The 16,853-nt window shown below is 42.8% G+C and overlaps 1 protein-coding gene across 9 annotated transcripts in view; it reads right to left on the minus strand.

Annotated features, from left to right (window-relative positions):
- SYT14 (synaptotagmin 14) overlaps window positions 1-16,853 on the minus strand; it is a 210,520-nt gene that overhangs the window by 49,504 nt on the left and 144,163 nt on the right. The window lies entirely within an intron of this gene.

Genomic DNA, 16,853 nt, shown 5'->3' on the forward strand with positions numbered 1-16,853 from the left:
TGAAATTAAACTTAGCACACAGTTTTATCCAGCAAGTAATGAAGAACTTCCTTTCCATGGCTCATAGGGAATGCATTTAACCCCCTGAGCAGCTGCTCAGCCTCTGTGCAGAACACTGGGGCAGTTCTCACACAGAAGAATGTACCCACTGAATTTAACATGATAAATATCTTCTCAGGAACAGATTCCATTAGCTATTAAGGCCACAGACTTAAACTTGAGTATCTAGAAGTTAGAAATTCTGGTCTAACCACCAAAGCACACCAAAGTCAGCCAAAAGACTCCTGACTTTAGTGGGCTTTAGATAATGGCTCAATTTTGCTCAGCACCCTTGTATCTTCTGCTTCCACTGACACCGAATCAACAGATGGAATTATTGCTCAGTGGGCATGTCTACACAAGATGCTTACTGAGGAGTACACTAATCAGCTCTGCAGTAAATGTCACGAGTCTATATGTGCGCCCCTATTAGGCTGGGGTAAACTAATTAATAGGGCTGTGCAAAATGGCTGTGTCTTGTTTCAATTTCAGATTCGGCCATTTCAGAGGACAGTGATTAGTTTCAGTGTTTCAGATCACTGATCCATTTCGATTTGGCCAAATCTGTTTCAGACTTTCGATGTTGTTTTGGAGACTCGGATTGGCCGGGGAGAGGCAGGCATAGCTGGGCAGCTGCAGGTTCTCCTGTGGCTCCTCTGGCTGTGCCTGCCTCTCCCCAGGTGGGGGGAGCCACAGGAGAAGCCCCCATGGCTGCTCTGCCCGGCACCATCCCCCACCCGGCCTCAGCCTAGTCCCGGCACTTAAAAAAATTTAAAAAAATAAAAAAATAAGCCCTGCACTCACCAACTCTACCAGTGGGGATCAAGGCCTCTGAGGGCTCATGGCAGAGCCCCACCCCACCCCACACACTGTGCAGGGCAGTGGGGGACAGCAGGGATTGACACCCCTCCCCCCCACACAAGGCAGCTGCCCAATGCAAGTGCAGCTCAGCTCAGCAGGGCACTTCGGGTCTCCGCATACTGTCTGGGGGCTGGGGCAGCTCCATGTGTCAGCTAGAGCCCGGCACCACTTGGTCCCAACGGTCCAAGCTCCCAGACAACACCCTGCCGAGCCACATTGCACCCGTGCCATAGGGCAGCTGCTGTGCAGGTACCGGGGGGGGGGCGCGATCCTCACTGCCCCACGCTGTGCAGGAGGACTATGCCACAAGCCCTCAAAGGCCCCGATCCCCACTGCTGCAGCTGGTGAGTGCAGGGGTTTTTTTGTTGGTTTTTTTTTTAACGTGCTAGGATGCTGGGGCCATCAGGGGTGGGGCTGGGTGGTAGGGGGAAGAGGGATCAGGGAGTAGGGGCTGCGCAGAGGGGGCTCTGCCACATGGCCCTGCCACATGGCCCCAGAGCCCCCGCTACAGAGAGTGAGTGTGGGGCTTTTTTAAGTGCTGGGAGGCTGGGCCACACAGGGCAGCTCTGGGGGCTTCTCTCATGGTTCCCCCGGCTGTGCTCAGCGTGGGCTGCACCGAACAGACTCGAATGCTGGCACTGGCCCCAGCCAGCAGCATGCTGTCATCCCACACACAGATCCGGGGGCCTGTGGTTCCCAGGAGGGCTGCAAGGCTGTGCCAGACTCCTCCCAGGAGGTGCAGGCCCCCGGATCTGCGCACAGGATGATAGTAGGCTGCCATCCCTCCCCCAGAGCATTGGGATTGGAAGGGACCTCAGGGACAGATCACAGACACTGGCCAGCTAAGGATGTCAAGCTCAGAGCAGTCCTTCCTTACCCCACTCTTCCTCCTCACTCTTCTTAGTTTCTGTTTCCCTGCAAGCCCAGCTCCAAAACATTTCCAAAACTTTTTGGATGGGTTCGTTTTGTTTCAGAGACGTTTCCGAGCCTTCCGTTTTGTTTCGGTGTTTCAGGTGCTGAAGAAGGCCAAAACACCTCTAAATCAAAATGTCTGCCGAAATTTTGCACAGCCCTACTAATCAACACTGAGGCAGGTTAATTAATTCTGAATACAAGTACTATCTTGCTGTGGAGTTTCTTACTCTGCAGCAGCACACGTTCAGATGCTGCCCCAGGGGGCTGGGGCACAAGGGTGCTTCAATGCAAGGGGTGCCTGCCGGCTAGCCCTGCACTGAAGCGCCCTCATGCAACATGTTGAGGCAGGGTGAATAGCCCCAGGCTGGCAGGCTGAGCCCCAGAGCCCCCTGTCAGGCGGGGCTGCACCAAGCCATCTCAAAATGCTGCGGTCCCAGGCACACATTCAAATGGTTTACTGGGGAGCAATAAACTCTGGAGCAATAAGCTCAGGAATTCATTGCTTCACATTGCTTTAGTTGCATGTGTAGACGCTCAGTAAGTTGTAAATTAAAACCAAGGTGCCTAATTTTAGGCACTTAATTTTTTAATTTTGGTTTCATACTTTATTACTTGGCACTACAAAGCAAGCTGGTGGGGTGCAAATAAAATATAGCATACATTAGCAGAAGTGGAAGAAATCTCAAGCATACAGATAAAATATGTTCTGGAGCTGTTATGGGACAGTGAAGGCATTTTAAAGTGTGTATCACACCGGTCATAAAACTAACCAATGCAACTAATACAAAAAAAATAACGGAAGTCATGGCAACATTTTTATAATTCATTTTATAAGAATCTATCAGATTATGGGGTTAATGAGACTGCAATGTTAAACAGCACAAGCTTTAAATTCAAATGCAACCACCTTGGAGACTAGATTCTTCTTCACGTATGACTGTTTATCAGGGGACGTGCCTAAAATTAAACATCCTACTTTAATTACAAGGAAGCTAGAGACAGGACTTTTCACCAAGGGACTCTCAAATTATTCATAGGTTTCATACATATTAGAGCTGGAAGGGACCTCGCAAGATCATCGGGTCCAGCCTCCTGCCCAAAGGGCAGGAAGACAGCTAGGGTCAAAGGATCTCAGCAAGATAGACATCTAAATGTTTCTTGAAGGTGTCCAGAGTAGGTGCTTGCACCACCTCTGGAGGGAGTGTATTCCAGGTGCCGGGGACTCGGACAATAAAAAAGTTTTTCCTTATGTCCAACCTAAAACGGTCTTCCAGGAGTTTGTAACTGTTGGACCTTGTCTTCCCATGGGGTGCCCTTATGAACAGACATTCTCCCAGTTCCTGATGCATACCTCTTATGTACTTATAGGATGCCACCAAGTCCCCTCTGAGCCTATGCTTCTCCAGGATGAAGAGTCCCATAGCTCTCAGCCTCTCTTCATAAGGCCTGTTCTCTTGCCCTCTGATCATGCATGTGGCTCTCCTCTGGACTCTTTCAAGCTTCTCTACATCCTTTCTGAATTGTGGAGCCCAGAGTTGGACGCAGTCAAAATTATTATTTCTTCCTTCATTTACCAGAGCCTTAAAAATTGTTCACTTTTCTCACTACACAGAAATTTATTTTATGCTGTGAGGAAAGATAAGGCTCCGCTCAAGCTTCCTTTGGTGGATGCTTACCCAATTGCTATAAGAAGACTCAAATGCTAAATCCCACAAAATCTTAGCTTGTTCAAGGTGGGCAGAGTTTAGAGACTGTTCTTGGCTTTGGACTGGTAAGCATGCATGCCAGGTATCATTAGGGATCAGGGTGTGGGCAATCAGGGATGGACCCCTGACACACAGGTAAAGTCCAGGGACTGGGTTCCAAGGGAGCTGTGAGTCAGGATATGCCACAAGTTGGAACTTGAGTCAGGAGACAAAGCTGGCATCAGAATATGCCAAGAGTTAAAACCTGAGATCTATAAGTGAAGCAAGGAAGAGCACCAGGGTCAAGAGTAAGTGCCTAAATCTTTTCCTGGACAGAGTATTGAAGGCTGGATCTAGCTTTTAAAGCAGAGGTGGGCAATTATTTCAGCTGAAGGGCCACTTAATGAGTTTTGGTGAGCTGTTGAGGGCCACAGACATAAAATCTTTCATAAGATATCATTTTAACAAAGTATAGATAAAACACAAATCATATGCTAAAAATCAAACATCTACTATAACATATTTTAATCACCCAGCATGGTGAGCTGCCATCTGTGGGTGGTGGAGTGGGTAGAAGGAGGCTGGAAGCTGGAGCCCTGTGCGCTAGGGCAGTAGCCACCTGGCTGGGCATGTGGTGCCTAGCACATACCTCCACGGCCTTTGCCCTTCCCCATGCTACCTGCTGCCCAAAATGGCACAGCAGGGGCAGAAGGAGAAAGAGCCACTGGAGGCAGGGGGAACTGAGCAGTACCTGGGCAGCTGCAGCCACAGCAGGAGTAGCCCTGCCAGGAAGCTGTGCACACTGGCTGGGGCAAGGGCTGGGCTTCCCTGGGTAGTGCTCAACTCTATGGGGAGCACCGGGGGGAAGCTGCAGACTAGATACAATCAATTGGTGGGTGTCCAGCTGCAGGCCAGATCTAATCAGTTTGCTGGTCGGATCTGGCCCACAGACTGTATTTTGCCCACCCCTGCTTTAAAGACTACAGCAAGTGGGACCTGTTGCCTAAAGGCTCAGCAAACTGTCTGCCTTGATTGCCCTAGTAACCAGTGCCAGGGGCACTGATCCAAATTTGTTTCAGGTGACACCTGTTTCTGTGAAGCTTCATGGGATGAACTGCCCTGATTCTCTGATTGGGACCAGCTGAGCCCAGAGAACAGATCTGGCCTCACTAGAGTCATAGAGCTAGTGTCTGACCCCTCTTCCTGGCAGTGGAGATTCCACTGAACCAAGTGTTTAAGTCCTAGAACAGTCTCCCACAATCCCCTCTAGTAGTACCTGCATTTTCCATGAAAAAGGTAAACTCTAAACCAGAAAGCTTACATCTTTAGGGATGCGTGATATGTGTTTTCATCTATCACATACAGAGATATGTGATAGATGATCACATATGCCATTTGGATACCATTTTAAAATCTTAATTAATACTTTTTGAGTATTACAGTATTGACAAGCTTTACTATGTAAGAGGGCTTCTACTTTACAAGTGATGCTGCTAATACTATTCTATATCTCAAGCTCTAAAGTTTCTACAACTCATAGTGGCAAAAAGCCTATAAACAACAGGAAATAAGACCGTAATTACTATAGTGCTATGCCTCAATTTCTTTTTTCAAAAGATAAAGTCTATGATGATTTTTTTTCCTAAGTAATTCTTGCACAATTTAGAGAAATGAAACTCTCCATAGTCTGGGTAACTATCAGCACCATTATTGTCTTAAATGAGTAAATAAAATGACTGTATGACTCATTTTTTTTCAGTTTGATGAACTCCATTATATATCCCTATGGGAAAACTGCCTAAGACTCTGTGACAGAAGAGGTGCTCTTAACATATCTGGAGTAGAAGTGAAAAGAAAAAAAATCCTGTTCACCAGCCACAGTGATTCATATAGATCAGAAAAGCAGATGCTACTTGCCAGTAACCGTTATTTCATAAAACCAATTTACCACAGAGAAATACAATATAAACTATTAGAAAAAGATTTTGATTGTCACCATTGAGAATCTAAGGACACATTTGTCTAAACAGGGATAGACTACTTCAGAATCAAAGAAGCTGTTAAATGAACATGAAGGGATAACCAACACTTTTACAGAATTTTTTTTTTACAGTGAAAACGACTTTCAATGTAAATTAAGCCTTTTTTTTTTGGTAAATGATGAACTTTTGTGTGTTAAAAACTGTCTAATAGTATAAACCTCTTTTCAGTTTAAATTGTATGGAAATGATCAACGTTGCAGAATATATAGCCATGTCTACTGTTCAATTCTTTATCAAAGTTCCAGGAGTCAGAAAAGTAGAACTCCCTCCTCCTCTACTGAAAGCTAATTTTATTTGTGTGGCATTAATCTGGCTAGAGCTGGATTAGCAATGCTGCATCCTTTTATAACAACTGGTGTGAAAAATGAAGCCTTTCACATATGCTCACTAAAAACACTTCTCTATCTTTCTACATTTGACAGCAGAATTTTAAGATACACCCTCCTTCATGACTTCAGCTATAACTGTAAGTAAAATCCACTGCTTCTGAAAATCAGGCTGATAATCTCTTGACTGGCCACAAATTTCCTGATCTGTTAGGATAGAGTTCTGCCCCAAAAAAGAGACTGCAAGCAAACACAAGCATGCCTTAGCAACTGCTTGGCACTGTAGGCCTAACTCATTTTTGGTGCAATTCCACTAAATTACACGGAGATATCTCAGGGATAAATTTGGTCCTCTATTTTTCTAGTATAAGCGGCTCTTCCTGTACAATATATTAACTAGAGAATCAGCAACATAGTACTTCTGAATCATACACAGATCTGTAATCCAAATAATACTACAGCAGCAATTAAAGAGAGACAATATGGGCACTTTTCTCAGACAATGAAACAAGTCATTTTAAACAACCCCTTCACAAAAGTGTAGCAGAAACCATTAAAAATTAAGGCAGACCAACTGCTACCACACAGATTCTGCGGATATATCCTATCCTAGTGGCTGTATTTTTTTAAAATGGCTCTCCCTAAGTATGTAATATTGCAAGTCAGAAAGTACTGAGAGAGCTATATGAAGACAAACCAAGCACTGATGGATACAGATCACATAAGAAAGTAGTAGTATACAAAACTGAAAATAAGACATTGGACAATTTCTGTAGGAATTAAGCAGAAACAAAATCTTTATCATCACAAAAGTGCATCAGACCAACCAGATCAACATTTAATATAAAAACAACATTTTGGGATTTTGGCCATTCTTGAAGGATACCATTGAATGGACAATGCAAGAATTACGGGTAAAAGCAGAGAGCCTGCTGCTACAGTCAGAAGACACAGCATGTAAACGGCTATTTGCCAGCTAAAGTGAAAAATCAAACTTAAAAAACCCCAAAAACTTACTAAAGGTGAAAAGAACAGCTCCTGAATAGGCACGGATTCAAAACCAACCAGAATCAGCAAAAGTATTCCCACTGTCTTCAGTGGGTATTCAATACAATTTCGTGGTAGCAAAATGTGTCAGGTGAAATACTGCTATAAATACAAAAATTATAAATATTTAAAATAAGAAAAATTCCAGTTATTTTCCAGAGTGGGATTACACTTTCAAGTTGCAAAAACTTTCTGAATAAAATGCTTTTTTTGTTATTGATGTTGGTTTATAAATCTATCAGAGGTACACTGATACATCAGTCCCATTTCAGATTGGCACCAGGATGAGGAAAATTGACAGAATCAGCAACTGGCTTTTTTTGGTCTGGTGTGGCCAATAGTGTGGCCGATAAATGATGCGTGCATGCGTCCAGCCTCAGTGCAGCATGCAGGTGACCAAGAGCACAGCCCGGCAGCATGGAAAGCAGCCGGGTCCAACTGGTAAGTTTGTTGTCAGGGAAGGGGGGGGGTACAGATTGAGGCCCCCATGGCAAGGGAGTGGGGCTGGGGCAGGTGCTGCCCAGCTGGGGCAGGGCAGGGCATGGGTCAGAGCCATGGCTCATCCTGGGAGTGTAGCGGGGGCGGCTCCTGCCACTGCATGCAACCTGGGAGGGCATGGGGGGCACGTGCCCTCGGATCTGCACATGGGGCGAGGGTGGGCTGTCACTGCGAGCTGGGACTGTGGTAGGATCTTCCTGGCAGCGGCTAGGCCGGGCTGCACTCAGGGCAGGCAGTGGTCGTGCTGGGAGGGAGGGCTGGGGAAGACTGTAGCCACTCCAAAATTCACTGTAGCCCCCACTCCCAGTGCCTCTGATGTACACCGTGAGCACATCCTGGCCCAGCCCCCCTGTGGAGAAGAGCCTGGCACCACCCTGGCCCCAGCCCACAGCAGCAGCCAACCCACCCGGCATGCAGATCCAGAGGTACACGCTCCCCGTGCCCTCCCGGGCAGGGGCATGCAGCAGCAGGAGCTGCCCCATCCCCCCCATCCCCACGACCCCCAGATGAGCCACAGCTCAATCCTGTGCCCCACCACACCCAGGCATCACCTGCCCCTGCTCCACCTGCTCCCTCACCGCAGGGGCCTTGATCTGCCCTCCCACGCCCCTTCCCTGCCCCATGCCCCTCCCCCCACAACAGACTTACTGGCCAGATGCCACTATTCAAGCTGTGGGAATGCATATCAAAATTGGATCAGTATCAGCCAATATGGTTCATTAAACATTGGCCGTCAGTATCGGCCCAAAAAAGCTCTGTTGGTAAACCCCTAAAATACATTTCACCTCCTCATTTGTTAATAGTTTAACTTCCTCATGATCCCTGCCTTTCACATTTGTGTCTACGAAATTATTGGTAAGCTTCAATGTTTGCAAATGCAGAACTTCACAATTTCAACTATTTTGCACAAAGTTTTTCAGTATTTTATGTCCTATTACTCAGTTTTTCCAGCTGATGCCCAAAATTAGACAGACAATCCCTTTTTTAAAACGGCCCAAGCAATATGCATTTGGGTTTTTATTCATAATATAGCAATCTTGGGGAAAAAAAATTCAAATTTAGAGGTTTTTAAAATAAACTGTAATGTCCACATAGCCAAATAGGCATTTGAGATGTTTTAAGAACAATGAATCTTGCATTTGTGCAATAGGTTGAGTTCTCTATAGGACTACATCATTAATCTCCAAAAACTTATTCCTGGTGATTCCCTAGTCTGTAAATTGCAGTAAAGCACACTTTTGAAGGCTACTTTTGAGCTCCTCCTACATATTACTTCTTTAAAATATTCATAACATTGTGGGAGAGCTGCATTATTGTATACTACATAGTAAACCCAGTCCCATGATTTTTTTAAACAATGAACATTGTTTATAAATTCACAATTTTTTGCAAGTCACATTTCTATTCACACTTGGTGGCATCCAATCTTCCTGTAGTTTTTTGACACATGGTATTCTTCATACTTATTTATTTTTTATCTGATGCAAGTTTCAAATTTTAATCCTTCAAGGGGTTCTATGCAAATGTTGAGACAATTTAAATAAAACATAAAATGAAATACATGTTTAAAAATTAAAGAAACCTTTTTTTCACTCTGAATGATTAAATACCCTTAGAGGTTTCTGGTATGCAGCTGAGACAGTCCAAATGGAATTTTCATGTTTGAACTTTTCTCCCATCCAAAATATTAAATTGACTAAATAACCCAACATCACAAGCAGAATATAAAATATAAACATTAAATATTGAATGAAGACTTGGAGCTCTCTTCCTTTTAAAGACTACATGTGTGTATATGAAAAAAAATGTTGTTTCACAATGAGATGGATTTTCTTGGCATGTTAATTTTTACAAAAGAAATTATGTCCATGTAAGTTACTAAATTATAGAGAATGTAATGTATCTGGACATTCGAAAGCCATCCACTTGAACAGTTCTCTTCTGTTAATTGCAGTACAGTAACTACTGATTATCTTTATAAATTCAGAGGGTATTAATAGTAAATTAAAATGGATAGAACATGCATTTAATTGACTGTGCCCATTAAACAGTATGTATGAATAATTTTGGTGATGGCCTTTTTCCTTACCTCATTATTTAAAACATCTTTCTATTCATATATACACCTAAAGAAGAATGCACTGCATTCAAAAGCTTGTTTCAGTCTATTCCAACCATGCAGCTGGCACCATAGAAAAAATATCACTCAAAAATCCTCGCTTCTCAAATTTTCCTATTCATATTCATTCTGAATTTGACTTCCTACTCCTGGAAGTCAGTAGGCATGCCTAAGTTTTTCCTAATATCTAACCTAACTTTAAGACTAATCTATATATATCTATATCTAGATATAGAAATAAAATAAAGTGCATGTCTGTGTCTGCATGTATGTTAGCTTATAACTAGAGAATGGCTGGTCCTATCTACTCTAAACGGTCCAAAATCACTGAATACCACCTGAGGAAAATTATAGGTGGGTTATTTTTCACTTGACCCTTTTTGGGACTTTCAATGACTGGGATTACTTCGCTTCACAGATAAACTAGTACCACTCCATTTTGGATGCAATGAATTCAGTTCAACTGTCATTATTATAAAATAATGTCTGTATGTATGACTGTTCACTTATACCTCAAGAATGGCTGGTCCTATCTACTCTAAACCTTCCAGAATCACTGAATACCACCCAAAGAAAATTATAGGCAGGTTATTTTTCACTTGTCCCTTTTTGGGGCTTCCAGTGACTATTTAAGGGAGCAATGCTTTTCCCACAGACAGTTATATGTGGCTTGCTCCACAATTGGTAGTCGAAGAGGGTTGTATATACTAGTGCCAACAGGAAACACCACGAACATTGTTAACAAAGAAGTTCTACAATAAAGATCATTCATTTGGATGTCATTTGAAATGTCACTTCACATTAAATAATAAATGTTAAATATGTTGTACTATGTTCTTTAAAAATAAACAATATTTTTACCTTAATATGTTACACTAAGTTCTTTGAAAATAAACAAACAGTGCAATTACAAAAATGACGACCTGGGCAAAGAAAGGGTCCTTCCACTAGTCTCATATTATATATATGCAGTGTCCGTCTGTTCACTTATAACTTGGGAAAGGCTTGTCCTATCTACTCTAAACTTTCCAAAATCACTGACTACCACCCGAGGTAAATTACAGGCAGGTTATTTTTCACTTGGCCCTTTTTGGGGCTTCTATTGACTGGGATTACTTCGCTTCTCAGATAAACTGGTACCACTCCATTTTGGATGCAGTGAATTCAGTTCAAGTGTCATTATTATATAGATGCTTGCCTTTTTTTGCTCCCCGTTATATATTAAATATATAGTACTATGTTCTTTAAAAATAAACAATTTTTTAAATCTAAATATATTTTACTAAGTTCTTTGAAAATAAACAAACACTGCAATTTTGAAAATAACAACCCAGGTGAAGAACAGGTACTTCAGCTAGTTTTGTATATAATAGGAGACTATACTCAATGATGATCGTCATGCACATACCATATTCACTCAAATCCAAGACAAGATTTTTTCCCCCCCTAATCAGCAAAGGGGAAAACAGCCTCATCTTGGATTCAAGTATTGGCCCAGGGCAGGTGGTGGTTCAGCTCCAGATTTGGTTCCAGACTTGGGGCTGACTGGAGCTGAGCCACTGCAGGCCAAGATAACTTATTTGGGTCTTAAACACCTCCATGGATGAGGATTCCACAACCACTTAGGGTAACCTATTGCAGTATTTTACTAGCCTCATAGTGAGAATTTTTTTCCTATCTAACCTAAACTTCCCTTGCTGCAGTTTGAGACAAATGTTCCTTTTTGCCATCTGCCACCACTGAGAACAAAGAGTCTAGCTCCATCCTCCTTGGAACCATCCTTTAGGTAGTTGAAGGCTATCACGAAATCCCCCGAGTCTTCTCTTCTCCACCTAAAAACTGGACCCAGTACTCCAGATGTGGCCTCACCACTGCCAAGTAGAGGGGAATAATCACTTTCCTCAATTTGCTGGCAATGCTCCTACTAATGCAGCTCAGTATGCTTTTAGCCTTCTTCACAACAGGGTCACACTGTTGGCTCATATCTGGCTTACTATCCATTGTAACCCCACAGTGGCTTATTGTCCACTGTTTCCATATTTTCAATGTGTTATAATTTTCCATGTATAGAATCTAACTACTGGATGGTCGTTTTAAATTCAAAGACATCTTGGATTTATGTAAATACAAGCAAGTGTATCTACACATTCATTAATGCACTTTTGCTAATGTGCATTAAATTTAGTATCTCCACTGTGATGTACTAGAAAATGGCATATTAGCATACTTCAGTGTGCATTAGCAAAACCACAGTTTCTGTGATGCTTTAATGTGCATTAAAATAGGTTAGTGCACATTAAAATCACAAGTGTAGATACAATGTAATACCAAGAATGTTGATATACTGATTTTTTATTAGTATTAAATGAAAATGCTCAAGTAATTATTTTATTATCTAGAACATCAGATTCTTCAGAAATACTAAGTGTCATTTATGTAAATTCTTGAGAGCTGGTTTCAAATATTCTCTCAGAAGTGAAAGAACTACTACTACTAAGACTGTTATTGCTGGCATAATACATTCCATTTAGCTTTTATCTGTTTACTCTGCAAGCTTATAGAACTGTAGCTTGTTTTGGTTTACTGACAAAATGTGAGAGCCAGAAGAGTATGTTGTATTTTTCTATTAAATTCTGCAGCAACTGCTGCTTATTAAAGTGTTTTTGATTTGCCTAGATGGATGGTTTGAAACATATCATTTCTGTAAGGGATAAACAATGAAAGTGCTGAATCAATTAAATGATTCTAAGCTTTCAGATGCCAAAATGAGCTAAAACCAAACATTTTATAAGTAAAAATACATAATACAAGAGAGGAATGAAAAATAGTTATTTGGTACCCAGCCTCTTTTTAACAATTTTCATTACTATTGTCATGTTTTTTCACCATATCTCCTAATATCACTCTTCAGCAAAAATTAATCAAACTCACCTATATTCTACTCAACTAGTATTCCTGATAGCTTATAATATATACTTATTAACTTGTACATGACTTAGTTCTTGAGTTCTAATTTTATTCTTAGTTTTCTAAAAAACAGTTAACAATTATATATACAGTGCTTTATATGATCGAAGTCCAGCTAAGCACTGCCAGGACTTACTTACTTAATATCCAACCGTTTTATCAGTGTGAAATTGATGACACCAAAAAATTGGTTTGGAAAGTTATACAACTTCTATGACGTTATAACTTCTCCTCTTTGTCAATGAGGTTTATGTTCAAATCCTTAATTTTTTTCTAGCAATTTTCCAGATTGAAGTGGTGCTGTCTTACACAGCACCTTTAATCAGCAATACTCCTCCTTGGGGATGGTAACAAGTACTGAAGATAGTTCTTCCAACAATGCTGCCTTATGTAATAGCACCTCTTGTTTTATGTTCTTTCTTCAGTTGATACAATCTAGACTCTGGTTTCACCTGTCTTCCCTAGTGTTATGCACAGGACAGCTAGTTTTTATCGTTTGTATATGTTACTATTCAGGCATGCTGAATATTTGTCTATTAACATATAATGGTTTGTTCCAATACTAATCTTTTCCATCTTTTTTTAAAGATATTAGAAGAAAAATATTATTTTCTCCAAAAGCTACCAAATCAAAGAAATTCACAAAATGGCACAAAACACTTACAGTGATCAATAAATTTAGTTTCTGGTGTACGCTCAGAATTAGACTGAGGTGATGTTATTGCCTAAAAGGCTGTCCAGCAATCTCCAGCATTATGTCTGTTCTCATTTAAAACATGCTTTTCTGCATTGAAATTTTCCATCCCAGATCTCTGCCCTTGGTTAATCTTTTTATCTGGGGAAAATTTTAGCCAAATAATTTCTGCTATTTTCAACAATGAGCCTGTGACTCAAAATATGATGTTTTCCTATATTTTAGTGACCTTTTGTTTGAAATCCTCTAGATTTTCTATGCTCTGTATCAGGAAGTTGAAATTTAGTAGGACCAGAGTTGGCAACCTACAGCCCACAGAGCCATTGGATCCAGTTCACATATCCAGGGGCCTTCAGTGGTTGTGGTGGTGAGGGGGAAACCTTGCCTTACCATGTCTAGGCAATAGGCTTTATCCATGCCATGGCCAGCTAGTGGGGCAGTGGGTAGAAGTGGTGGCAGCAATGGCTGGGTCCTAATGGCAGCAAGCCTTGCACTCAAGCAAAATCATTATAGCCCACCACCACAAGAGTTGCCAAATGCTATGGTAGGAGATGGCCTTTACCCAAGGCCCGTCTTTTGTATCCACATAAAAATCAATCTTAATGCAGTTAAGTTACAAGCCTTGAAATTGCAATTTGCTGATCTTCAGATCTTACCAGCACTTACTATTGATGCTTACCAGCTAAAATCATTGAAGATTCTGTCCTCACTGTGAAGGCTCAGGCCTCTCATAGCTCCTGTGTTGAGAAGATTGTATATGCTCCATCCCTAGCATGCTAGAGCACAGGTCAGTAACAGATGGCCAGTAGAGAAACTGGATCCAGATGGAGGGTTTTGCCACTGCCCATGCATGCACCAGGGCTGGGCAGCAAGGAGCTGCACCAAGCAGCTAGAAGGTTCTCCCCACACTCCTGGGGCCTCTTAGCTGCAGTGGGGGCACAGGTGGGAAGAAGAGCAGGTGGAGAGCAGGGAGAAGTGGCAGTGGTGGCACAGATGCAGCTTCCAGTTGCCTGGGTGCAGCTGTCCATTGGCTGGAAATTGTACCTGTACCACAGCCAGAGAGCAGGGGACAAGGAGAATGGGCAGCAGCACCGGTGCAGCTCCCAGCTGCTTGGCCCCCACACCACTGACGTGCCATCAAACCCCACAGCAAGTATCAGACTGGAGCTGGGTTGTTCCAGCCCATGGCTTGTAAATGGTTGCCAGCTGCTATACTAGGGTATAAAAAACTTCCTTTGAAATGGCTGCTCCCAGCTGCCTCAGTGAAGAATGGGGTTAGACACTGGAACTGACAGCAGAAAATTTATCTTTCCTGTGTCCTCAGTGAATCCCTGGCTGGCACCCAGGCAGTATAGGGAGGAAGCTGTGAGGTTCAACTGAAGAGTGAACAAATTTTGAACCAGGATGACTGAAAGGAGTCAACTCGTATGACAGGAAAAGAAAGGACTGGGACAAAGTAAAAGTGTCCTTTTTGCCTCCCTTCTAATGCTATTCCACATGGAGCATGACATAGGCTGCATACACACATTCAAATCATCCAGGACAACTCTCCCTGGTTTGTTTTCCTGAGAAAAACTGACCTGTGCAGAAGTTCAGACAGAGAAGCCAAGAGCTTGCAGTGTAGACACTAGGGTGCCAGGGGTCCCTAGAGCTGTTTTTTTTAAGTGAATATAAGCAGGGATCATCAGGGTCAGAGGTGATGCAGGTAGAGTCTGCCCTACACAGAAGAATTTTCCAATCTTTTCTCTCCCGCATGCTGTTGGGAGGGGAAAGGGCATATGCCTGCATGCTTCCTGGCACCCAAGTGCTGCAATGTGATTCAGGCAGGGAACAAGTCGGGAGCACAATACACTCCCTAAGTACTCCAGTGCTGGGCTTTTCCAGGTCAAAGCACTCAAGGAGTGCATTCTCCTCCCTGCTTGGCTGAGACTGACAGCTGTCCCTCCCCCTGTGGGAAAGGAAGAGTAAGGAGAAACAAAGCACACTAGAGGTGCCTGTACACAAACGTGGAGGCTCCTCTGACATGCTGTATTTACAATGCATCGCAGCAGACTCTGTTAAATCGAGTCTGCTGGAGTGTAGTAATTACCGCGCTCCAGCAGCCTCCTGCATCTCATGCATCAGCATCTCTGCACTTAAAAATGGTGGCAGGGGATGCTTGAACTAAAGCCCATTGGATAATTTTAGTTCAAGCGGTGCAATTTTGAAGCGTGGGGATGCTGATACACGAGACACTGCAGCACTTTAAATTAGAACAGCTCTTGGAGCTCCTCTAATTAAAATGCCGCCTCTGTACCCCCAAAGCACACGTAAAAGTGCCCTGGGATTACAGAGGTCAGGTCTTTATCTGCTGCCTGTACAGAAGTTCTGTCACCAAGAGCTATTCTCTAAGAAACCACTTCACTTGGGTTGTTCTTGGGTTTTTTCCTCCCAGTGGCCACTTTTAATCTGGGAGAAAAATTATGAACTTCTATACACTCGTGGTTTCTCCAGAGAGAGCAGAGAGACTCCCTGGAGAAACCGAATGTCTGTCAAAGCCCATAGTCCACACAGAGCATGACAAATAACTACAATCAGTGGCTACAGTAGCTCCAGTAGCAAAGGTCAGTGCTGTGGTTCTAAAAGGCCCCCCATCTTCTAAAGGCTCCCACAAATCCTCCTATCTACAGAAGAGTTCATTAGCTGATTTGCTTTTCCCTTAAGTTGAGCAAGGTTTTCTTTCAACAGCTCAGAATCGAAAAATACAGACTTCACCACATGACATGAAGGGAGGGGTAGTGGGGAGAGGCATGGGGGTGGTGGCCTGGATTCTAATCCTTGCCCCCAACACCATTTAAACAACGTTTTCCAAAGATTGTTTAATGCAAACAACTCATAAGCAGTCTTAGGTGCAGGTATCAGGACCCAGGTCTCATTTGTCCCAAAAGAGTGCTCTCCTCACTGGGCAACAGAATTCATGCACCTCTTGCTTACTCTCTCCCCCAATAAAACTTGAATTCTTTTTTCCCCAGTACACACAGCTTCCAGAAGATGGATGGAGTGCATCTCCAATCCAGGCCAGCCATAACCAGATAGTTAAGTAAAAGATATGGGCTTGAAACCCCTTAGACAGAGGAGAGCCTAGAACTCAGGCCAAGGTGGGCTGTGACAGTGATAGCATTATGATGGCATCTTTAAAGAAAAGGCTGAGACAGTCTGTACCCAAAGGGACAATTTCAGCACCTGAGTCTTGGGCAGTGAACCTCAATCTCACTCACTTTGGCTCACAGCTATAGAAAAGCACCTAACTGCAAATAGGGCTGAGATATCAGAAAGTTTCCTGTTGGGCAGGTTAGTAATCTCCTTGCACAGTGTGATAGATATTGTAATTCCCATTCCAAAAGGCCTAACTCTCTCCATGCATTGCATAGAACAGGGGTGTCCAACCCAAATGAGTTGGTAGACATGTGAGTGGTTAAATCATAGCAATGGTGGCATTCACCCTTTCACCACCCATGCCAACACCCCCCTATTTTCATTCTCCAAATGAAGATAGAAAATTCCAAATACACATGAAAAAGACAAAAGAGACAGAGGAAAAAGAGTGAAAGAACAGAAAAAAACATGAGATGAATCAATGGTATAGAGCATGTAGATCAGTTATAAAAAACTTTTTCTAAT

The sequence above is a fragment of the Alligator mississippiensis genome, chromosome 1, assembly GCF_030867095.1.
Source record: "Alligator mississippiensis isolate rAllMis1 chromosome 1, rAllMis1, whole genome shotgun sequence".
Taxonomy (NCBI): domain Eukaryota; kingdom Metazoa; phylum Chordata; order Crocodylia; family Alligatoridae; genus Alligator; species Alligator mississippiensis.